This window comes from Hibiscus syriacus, unplaced genomic scaffold (assembly GCF_006381635.1).
Source record: "Hibiscus syriacus cultivar Baekdansim isolate YM2019G1 unplaced genomic scaffold, ASM638163v2 tig00000340_pilon, whole genome shotgun sequence".
NCBI classification, from domain to species: domain Eukaryota; kingdom Viridiplantae; phylum Streptophyta; class Magnoliopsida; order Malvales; family Malvaceae; genus Hibiscus; species Hibiscus syriacus.
In genome coordinates this window covers 3434987-3445918 of record NW_024061783.1, presented here as the reverse complement: position 1 = coordinate 3445918, position 10932 = coordinate 3434987, and the positions used below count along the sequence as shown (strand labels likewise).

The window sequence follows — 10932 nt, the reverse complement described above, 5'->3', positions numbered from 1 at the left end:
TTTTATCTTTTTATTATTATAATTTTTTGATTAATTATTCTTGTAATTTTAATTGATATAATACTAAAAGTATTTTTAACATTTTATTAATAAATTTTTAATATACATATACATAGCTAAAAAGTACTTTAGTCTTTGATGTTAGTTTTATATTGAACCATCCCGAAGATTTGTTGGCAATGCCCGAAGATAATCTTGAAAGTATTTTAATATGTCAAATACATATACATTTTATTAAATAAATATTTTAATATACATATAATAGTGAGTTCATCGATGATTATCAGTTCCAGCACCATCCCGAAGATTTGTTGGCAATGCCCGATTCTCTTTTACATAGGAGAAGCTTTTCAGTTCCTGGTCTGTGTTTTGGTGCTCTGATCATGATGTGAACTCCGGGTTTGCATGGAAACCTTGTTTGTACTTCGCCAGAGGGTTTTGTAAGAACGGTACTAGCTGTAGGTTTCTTCATGGAGATTGTGCCGATGGAGGAGCTGCACTCGTTGGTTCACCGAGTAAGCTCGGTGAGTTGAGTAGTACCAGGAGCTACTCAGATAGAAAGCTCTTCGGGCTTCTCAGTTCATGGAGGGGGGGCTTCTTCTTTCCCTACAGCAAGTCTTAATCATTTTCTCCAACAGCAAACGAAGCTCATGACTACAGTGCATCACTCATGGATGCTTTGATGATGGTGACGAGCTTCGTAAACTCGGGCATTAGTGCCGGCCGGAAAGAAACGATTTTTCGGCGATGAGTTTAGGAGCAGCAGTTAATCCGGGTTCTGGGCAGATTTATTTGACATTCCCAGCTGACAGTAACTTCAAAGAAGATGTTTCAAATTTCTTTAGGTAAAGTCACTGTTTTTTAAGATTGTTCTTATTCTTGTTTGAGTTTAGTTTCCTATATTATGGGTTTAATTTAAAGATTGCACCTTTGGATTTTCCCATAGCATATATGGACCGGTACTAGATGTGAGGATCCCTTACCAGCAAAAGAGGATGTTTGGTTTTGTTACATCTGTATATCCAGAGACAGTGAAGCTCATTTTAGCTAAAGGGAACCCTCATTTTGTTTGTGAATTCCATGTGCTCGTTAAACCTTATAAGGAGAAAGGGAAAGTCCAAGAGAAGTAAAACCTCTGCGGAACAAGGGGAGCATTCGGCCTGCTCGAGTCCCTCTGCGGTCGACTTGAGGAGCAACTCGATCTCCATCTCGATTAGTAAAAAAAGACCCTTTGCTCTTTTTTATCTTGAATTTTGCTGCATTGTTGGCGAATTTTCGAATTCGATTCGAACTTATTTAGGATTGAAAATGTTTTACAATACTCAAGAGATGCTGCTGAGAAGAAAACTGGAGGAGCGGGCTGATTTGCAACAAGCCATCGAGCTTCATCGAAGAAGGCTAATGATCTTGCAGCTGCTTGAGTTAAAGAATCACGGTTTGTCCACCGGTTCCCTGTTCCTTCACTGACTGTACCCCTTGCTCCCAAATCATGCACTTATTTTTCCGGCTGATGGCAGCGATCAAGAAGTCCCGCAGGTTTAACTCCAACTTTGGTCCGATCATCATATGAACAAAGTCACCTTATGTTCATTTATCAATCTGGTTTACCCTTTTTTGCTGCAGAGAACGGCGGTTGCTCTATCTCAGCTGTTTCAAAGTTGGCCGCTTACCTGATTTCTAAAATGTTAGAGAGTTCTTGACTGCTCGTGCCTCTTGGATTTGGAGAGGAATGATTAATAACTTCTTTTCCAATGATGGTTTTGGTGCTGCATTAGAAGTAATTTGAGGTGGAAAACAGGAAATGGCCATTCTATGGTATTTTGGAAGGATGCTTGGTTGGGAGAAGACCCCCTCAAAGATTTGTTTCCTAGATTGTATGCTCTTTCGACGAAAAGAGGGGAAAGTGGTGGAGTTTAGGGATAACCATGCTGCAGGCTGGGTGTGGGATATTCATTTCAGAAGAAATCTGGTGGATTGGGAGATTGAACAATGGTTGCAATTGATTTTTTGTGCTGAATAACACCTCTTTGTCTCATGATGAGGAGGATCGCTGGATTTGGTTGGGGAATGAAGAGGGTTGCTTCTCTACTAATTCATGTATCAAGATTTTATTTGACTCGGATGGTATTGAGGGGAATCAAGATTTTTGGACAGGAATATTGAGTAAGAATAGCTCTCCTCGTGTTGAAACCTTCTTATGGCAAGTAGTTCATCAGAGAGTAGCGGTTAAGGGGGAATTGTTAAAGCGTGGAGTGGCTGGTATGAAGATCCCTTATGTCCGTTGTGTGGCAGATTTGGGGAAATTGTTTCTCATCTTTTTTTGCATTGTGAGGTTGCTTGGGGACTATGGGCCAGATTTTGAATTTGTGGAATATTGCTTGGGCGGTTCCTAATAAACCCTTAGACTGCATCACTCAGTGGGATGAGCTTCTTCTGAACTCTAGTATTTGGAAATTCATTCCAAGGGCAGTCTTGTAGACGGTTTTGGAAAGTCAGGAACTAAGTTATTTTAAGAATGGGAAGTTGGATGTGGTGTTGTTATTCTTTATTGCTCATTTTAGAATAGTTTCTTGGTTGCTACTAGTTTTGATATGCAGATTCCTTTCGACTCCATTGTGGGTGACTTAACACTTGCTGATTCAATGGTTAGTCACAAAGCAAGATCCCAACCTTCTTGTTGGGTTCCTCCTCCAATTGGGTTCATAAGATTAATGTTGATGGAGCGATGGTGAAGGGATGGAACAAAGGTGGTATAGGAGGTCTGATTAGGGACAGCAGTGGTAAGTTGATTCACTGGTTTTCTGAAAAGGTTGGGGTGGTCCTCTAATTATGGCAGAACTTTTGGCGATTAAGAGGGGTTGTGCTTGCTTATCGATTCTGGTGAGGTTCTTAATCAGAGGATTATTTTAGAATCGGATTCTACTAATGCGCTGAAGGATCAAAAATCCGGATTTAAGCACCCCTTTATTCCAATCATTGGTGAAGGAGATGTTTCTATTATGGAAGGGATGGATATTATGGTTAGGCTTATCTTGAGGGCTGCCAATTGGGAAGCAGACAGATTAACTAAAGATGGTATAGGTTGATTAGCTGCCTTGTATTTGGGGAGTTGGAGTGTTTGTTTCACTTCGTTTCAGGAGGTTTTAGTTCACAGTCTTATGTTAGTGTCTAGTCTTTCCAGCAGATAGTAGTTGTTAAGTCTTATGCTTTCTGGGAAGGTTTAGTTTGTTGTAAGGGTTGGTAGTGTATTATTCTTCAGATCATATAATTATAGGCGCTCTTTTTCTCCTTTCATGTCCTTCATGTTACTTTCATAACATAGAGGGTAAAAAGGGGGTTTTAATGAGCCTAATCTTCTATATAAAAAAAAAGTTGGCCGCTGCCGTAAAAGACGATAAGCAGATGGATGAAATTAATGCAGATTGTAATTATAAGAACAACAATGGTAATAGAGAGAGTGTGAGTCTTTGAAATGCAAGTTGTCTGTTGGTAAGTTAGAGAGGTCCATGGAGGAGAGACTTGGTCAGCGTTTGTTGATAATCTTAGCAGGAGAGTGCAGCGTAATGCTTTATAGGATCATTTTAGTTATTTTGGAAAAGTCATTAGGGTGTTCATTCCGTTTGTCAACAATAGACCAGAGTATAAGGTTAGTACGTTTGCGTTTGTCCATTTGCAAGCAAGGAGGATCTGTGCAATGCAGTGGAAAAGATGAACAACGTCATGATTAATGGAAGGCGAATCTCTGTGACAGTAGCTAAATATGAGAAATTATCTGGTACGAGGAGGCAATTTAGGGTAGGGTTCAGGGGTTAAATAGTGTTGGAAAATGAGGGACAAAGGTTGGGAGATTGTCTTCTCCGTAGGGAGGGTAAGGAAGAGGGAGATGATGAACAGGTTTCTTGATGGAAGGACTTTTAAGGATATAGTTGTTGGGGTGAATAAAGATCCAGAGGACGTTCAAGAGGGTAATCATAAAAGTAAGAAGGAGATGAGAAATCCTATGGAAGTATTTATTCCTGTGGAGGAAAGGGTCTGGTTGAGATCATCTCTTACTGGTATCTGTAAAGCAATTTTTGAAGTAGAGTTTCTGCAAAAAGCTCTAAGGAACGACGGCATTAATGCAAGGTGGTAAGGTGGGGATGTGCAAGAAATGCTGTTTGGTAGTTTTCCAATCTGTGGAGGAGAGAATGATGGCGATGGAAGAAAAATGGGAAGCTTGTCCTTTTGGTTTGAAAGATTGGATCCTGTTTTGGATGAGGGAAGCATTCCCCTAGCTTATTGTGCAGTCCATGTTAGGAGTTCCTCTAAATTGCTGGTCGGTTCCTTTCTTTACTAATTTGGCATCCAGATGGGCAAGTTAGTGAAGATCAAAGAGGAAACTGCTCAAAGAGTAGACGCAGAGTGGCGCAAATGCTGCTTAGGGTCGCAAGTCCATTTGATATTCATGACACATTGTCATCAATACATATGGGAGGAAATTCCTGATTAAATTAAGGTTGAATGTGGAGACGATTTTTTTCCTGAGTTATCAGAAATAGTTGAAGAGGATGTTCCAGAGGATCCATGGAGGAAAGCTCCTCGGACTGGAGCCAAGAGGATGTTCAGCCGCAGCAAGATGGGCACGTGGTTTTGCAGGAGGTGTTAGATAATCGAATCAGGTAGGGAATGGGTTAAGGTTCCCAGCAAGGTAGAATCACAGATTCCGAGGAAGGTTTGAATTTTGGTTCAAATTCAAAAAATAACTTTTCGGCAGACTTGTGTACAGGAGTGAAAAGTGCAGGAGATCACCATCTAGCATAGAAAGTCAGAGGGTTTTATTGAAGGGAGAGAGATGGGAAAAGTATGGGGGGTGTTTCCTATGGGCATGACAAGTTGACTGGGATATTGGGCTTCAGGAAGGCCTGGGAAGACATTTGTTCAGCGGAATGGATCAAGAAAATGGGAGAGTAAACATGGGCTGTAATACTCCATAACAGATAATATTGAGGAGCAGCTTCGGGCTCCTCTGCAGTGGTCCAGCAATGATGTCTCAACAAGAATGTCTGGGAAGAGTGAGGCTGGAAGTAAAACAGGGAAAGGTTCATGCAAGCGTGTTTATTCCAGATCAAGAAGGGGATGAGCTAAGAGCTGTGTGGGGACAAGATCAGATTATGTTAATCCAAGGGAGACGGTAGGAGGAGCTGAGGCACTTGAGTGCTGGAATGTAAGCAAGATGTTGGGGGTGAAGTTTAGGGGGTAAGCAAGTTTTTATGGAGAAAGCAACTACATTGGTTAAGGAGAAAGAAGCAAATGGGAGTAGTTAAGGGGTATTGGTTTGTAAGGTTTTTGATTGATATAGATGTCAAATTGGAAAGTGTTGTCTTGGATGTTAGGGGCCTAGGTAGGAGGGTGAAAGCTAGAGCATAAAGAGGTTCGTTGTTGATCAGAAGCCCACAATTTTATTTATTCAAGAATCGAAATTGGAGTTGGTGAGTCCTTCTTTATTGAGGAAAATGGGAGGGAATTTCTTGACGGGTTCGGCAGTATCTTCAGCTGAAGGAACTGCTGGAGGTTTAATTACGTTGTGGAATGAGAATGAGTGTGTTGTTAAGGAACATGTCATTCATAGGAGATTTTTGGCAGTAAGGGAAGTATTGAAGAGTCCTCCGGGCCTTGTTGGTTTATTAATATCTACGGACCAAGGGTGGAGTCTGAAAAAGAGCTGTTTTTTTCGGGAATTGCTTTCTTTTTTGGAAAATACAGATTGCCCAGTGTGCCTTGGAGGGGATTTTTAATGTCGTTCTGTCACAAGATGAGAAGGCTGGTGGTGAAGTAATTTTGGGTTCAATGAATGTTTTTAGACACTTTCTGAGCAATGCTAATTTGGTAGACTTACCTTTGGCTGGAGGTAGATTTACATGGTGTAGCATAGGGAGGTTCCAACCTATGTGAGATTGGATCGTTTTCTTGTGGATCAGAATTTTTTATCTTTTTCCCAAGGATAAGTCAAAGTCTACTACCTAGGTCTGTTTCGGATCACAACATGATTTTGCTGGAAAATAGGGGTTGGAATTGGGGTCCTAAACCATTCAAATTGTTTAACTATGTTAGGAGGAGGGGTTTTGGGGAGATGATGGAAAATGAACTGATTAAGTTATGTAAAGTAGAGAATAAAATACCAATTTCCACTGTGTTAAAAGGAGTGGAGAAAGCTGTGAAGAAATGGTCTAAGAAGGGTTATTTAGAGCTTCCTAAGAAAATTAGTTTTTTGGAAAAGAAATTCAGAAGTTGGAAATTGATATGCAACAAGGTTCTTCTATGGTGTCCATGCAGCATCTATTGGAGGCGAAAAAACAATTGTGGGATCTCTATAAAATTGAAGAATCGATTTGGTTACAAAGTCGAGAGTGAAGTGGAGTTTGGAAGGGATAAGAACACAAGGTTTTTTCATCAATGTGCTAGAGGTAGAGGTAGGAGGAACCATATAAAGTCCCTCAAAGTGGGGAATGAAGTCACTTCAGATCCTAGTAGGATTAAAGCCTCAGTGGTGGACTTTTTAAGGCTCTGTTTCAACAGGGAATACTTTGGAGGTGGATTTGGATCTGGAATTTCTTAATCTTCGAATGAGCAAAGTATGGCTCTTGAAAATCATTTTCTGAAGAGGAAATATGGGAAGCAATTGCCAATTCGGATTGTAACAAAGCGCTGGTCCTGATGGGCTAAATTTAGGCTTCTTTAAGAAGTTCTGGTCAAGTTTGAAGGAAGTGTTGCTGCTGTTTTTAGGGACTTTTATGAGGGGAAGGATTGGGATATGGAGATTAACCACTCTTTCATTTCTCTATTCCAAGAAGGCCAATCCGGAGGGGCTTGACGATTTTAGGCCAATTAGCTTGTTGGAGGGTTTTAAAAATTCTTTCAAAGGTCCTAGCTAGAAGGCTGAGTTTATGTATTAATGATGTTATAAGTCCGTCTCAATTTGCATTCATTCCGGGGAGACACATTATGGATGCTCCTTTATTGCGAATGAAGGTATTGACTTTTGGAGGAAGAAATGATTGAAGGGGGGGTATTTAAGGTGGATTTAAAAGAGCTTATGACTCGGTGAATTGGGAGATTTTGATGAAAATAATGGTTAAAATGGGATTTGGAGTTAGATGGTGCTCTTGGATACTTAAATGTGTGTCACAACTTCTATTCTATTCTAGTAAATGGGAATTCAACAGAGAAAATTCACCCTGCAAGAGGTCTAAGGCAGGGCTATTCATTATCTCCAATGTGTTAATTTGGGGGGAGTTGCTGCATTTACTGTTGGTAAAGCAGTGGATAAGGGGTTGTTTTCGGGTTCGAGCTAGGTTCTCTAGATCGATCATTTATGTTATCTCATTTACAATTCGCGGACGATCTTATAATTTTCAGCATAGCAACAATTCGCGATTTGCTGAATGTTAGGAGGGTGTTGTTCATTTTTGAGATTTTGGTGGGACTGAAGCTGAATTTGACAAAAGCAGAATATTTGGAGTTAATGTTGAGGAGAGGTTCTAGATTCATGGGCTAAGGAGATTGGGTGTTCAATGGGTTCTTTTCCTTCGAGTATCTTGGGTTACCATTGGGAGCCAAGAAAATTGCGTTGCCTTGTGGGAGCCTATTGTGCAGAAATTCTATAGTTCATTGGCTGGTTGGAAGGCAAACTCCCTATCGTTGGCTGGAAGGGCTGTTTGGTTAAATCTGTTTTGTGTTCTATCCCCATCTACTTCCTATCTTTTTCGGATACCAATCACGGTTCTCAACAAGTTAAACTCTATTATGGCAGGTTTTTTATGGGGAAGTACGGCAGAAAAGAAGAACATCCATTGGTTGAATTGGAAGTCAGTGTGTAAGCCAAAGAAATTGGGAGGCTTAGGGATTCCGAACTTGCTGCTCTTGAATAGGGCTCTTTTGGGGAAATGGGTTTGGAAATTTGCTTCGGAAAAGAGCTCTTGGTGGAAAAAAGTGGTGTGCAGTGTGAATAATTTGGATACAAATGCTATGATGATTGGGAATAATTGGACAGTTAGAGCTTCTTGGATTTGGAGATGAGTTATTCAAAATTTCTTTTCTATTGATGATTTTGGGGATTGCCTTAGAAAAACATGTGTTTGAGAGCTGGAAATGGAGATTAGTGGAGTTTTGGAATGATACTTGGCTGGGCATTGTTCCTCTGAAGGAACGATTTCCAAGACTTTTTGCTTTATCGAATAACAAAAGGGGTAAAGTAACAGATTTCAGAGTGAACAGTTATTCAGGATGGGTGTGGGATATACAAGTGAGAAGAAATTTGGTGGACTGGGAGATTGAGCAATGGTTGCAACTTATTTCATTGCTGAATAGTACCACTCTCCAATTATTGGAGGAAGATTGTTGGATATGGTTAGGTAATGGGGAGGGTTGTTTTTCAGCTAAATCGTGTATTTTAAGGTTTTATGACCAGGAGGGTAATGAGGGTGAGGAGAGTAATTGGGAGAGGCATGTTTGGGCAGGGGTGGCTCCTCCACGGGTAGAAGCTTTCGTTTGGCAAGTTGCATATCAAAGAGTAGTAGTGAAAGAGGAGCTGTCGAAGAGAGGAGTGGCTGGGTTTGAGGATCTCTTATGCCCGATGTGTGGGAAGGGGGAGAGTCGATTTCACATTTGTTTTTGCATTGTGAGGTGGTTTGGGTTCTGTGGTCTAGATTTTTTAGGGGCTGGAATATTTCTTTGTGGTTCCTAATAAGGTGATTGACTTCTTAATTTTGTGGGATAAGTTAATGCCGAGATCTACAATTTGGAAATTCATTCCAAGGGCGGTGTTGTGGTCGGTTTGGAAATGTAGGAATGAGATTATTTTCCACAAAGGGAAAGTGGATTCTGCACTGCTGTTCTTTCTTGCTAGATTCATAACTGTGTCTTGGTTTGGGGCGAGATTCAAGGATATTAAGATTCCTTTTGATTCTCTAGTTGGGGATTTAAAATTGGCAGACTCGATTAAAAGACAGAATCATAGATGTGTTCCTACTTCTGGTGGGTACCTCCGCCAGAAGGTTTCATCAAACTTAATGTGGATGGGGCAATGGTTAAGGGATGGGATAAAGGAGGAATTGGCGGTCTGATTAGGGATGATAGAGGTTTGAACTAGGATCTTTCTCTGAAATAATTGGAGGAGGTCCTCCTATTCTTGCAGAGTTGCTGGCGATCAAAAGAGGTTTAAGTCTCATTGAAGAGTTGGGATCTTTTCCAACTCAGAGGATTATCTTGGAATCAGACTCGACCACGGCTCTCAAATGGATCAAAATCCAGAATTATGTACCCCGTTGTTTCAGTCCTTGGTAAGAGGCGTAGCTACTTATGTGGAAGGAAGGGTATCATCTCAAGACATATTGTGAGAGCTGCTAACTGGGAAGCGGATGAGTTGGCAAAAGCTGGTATAGGATGATCAGTGGTTATGAGTTATAGTTATTAAGCTGGGGTGTTCTTTTTTAAGGGGCTTGGTTTTTTGTGTTGCAGTTTGTGTCTATGATTGTTAAGTCTTATGTATAAGCAGACCATGGTTATGGATTGGTTGTATGTTATGTTCAAGATTAATACAATTCAGAGGCGCTCTTTTCCTCCTTCCTTTGTCCTTCATGTTACTTATGTAACATGTAAGATATGAAGGGGGTTTTTAATGAGGCCTATATTCTATCAAAAAAAACAATGGTAATAGTGACACTAAGGGGAAGGCCGATACAGAAGAAAATGATCTCCCTGAAAGGTACTTAAATGCTAGATGTAGATAGCAAACTAATAACTATGCCAATTTTTGCCATCTTTTGGTGATCAATTTAATGCTTTTCTCATATGAACAGCTTGGAACACATTCTCCCGATAACCTATTTGCTTCTCCGAAGAAATCAGCCGGTGATCACCTCACCGTCTTCTCCCCTCAGCGGCAGAGGCTGTAGAAGCTGACAACAAACCGAAACCCGGCTACATCTTGTTCTAACGGTAACCCGTCATTAGCCAATGCTCCCGGCCTCAACATGGCTTCAATCAATACATATCTTCTACAAATGCCAAGGTATATCACCATCCATCATCACCCTATGCCATAGCATCCAACGAAACTAGTGGAAGCTAATTATGATTAATCTCTTGCCATAACAAGGTTTTTGTCGGGGGAAGGAACCATCGGCATGTAGCTAGCCGACAACCGAGGAAAATCGACTTTGCCAGGGTAAGAGAACACTATCGAACACGTCGGCATCGTGGTGAAATCCGATCATTTCATAAAGATTGAACTGTTTTTTTGTTCTAATCTTTTGCAGAATCAGTGACAATTAAGCATACATGGAAAGATTAAACCAAAATCAAAAGGTGTATAACCAAAACCATACAACAAAGGGGAAAAAAAGATCTGTGAGACAAGATCATTGAAAGATCACCATCATCATCATCAATACAAAACCGCTTACAATCAAAATACTAAATATATATGTACAAGTAAAGGACAGATGAACTGATTTATGCAAGTGGGGTCTTTGGCATTTCATTACTGGACCACACAACAAATAGTGCAGAAACAAAGGCTAGTAGTAATTAGTAACTCCTTTTTCATCTCATATTGTAATTCTTTTTACCTTTTTTATCAAAATGTGAATGAACTATGTCACTTTGTGTACAGAACTAGACCCCAATGAAGTTATAAAGTACTCCACCAGAAGCTCAACAACTATACTGATATGAGAGACCCAAAATGGCAAAGGAGCTTGACTCTGGGTTTTTTTTTTAACTGTGCTCATGGTATTATTACCTGGCAGCCATTAGAGATTATGATGAAATGTGCAGAACTGTAAAAAGAAAAGAAAGGTGGGATAAAGGTAAAAAGATGGTTCTTTTCTTTCATGTGATTAAAGTTAACTTTAGGGCACTTTTGTCTCATGTTGTGTCTATCTTTTATCTTTT

General features: G+C 40.3%; 1 pseudogene; it reads left to right on the top strand.

Moving 5' to 3' along the window:
- Nucleotides 1-303: 303 nt before the first annotated feature.
- On the top strand, nucleotides 304-10169 carry LOC120196323 (annotated as a pseudogene).
- The last annotated feature ends 763 nt before the right edge of the window (nucleotides 10170-10932 follow it).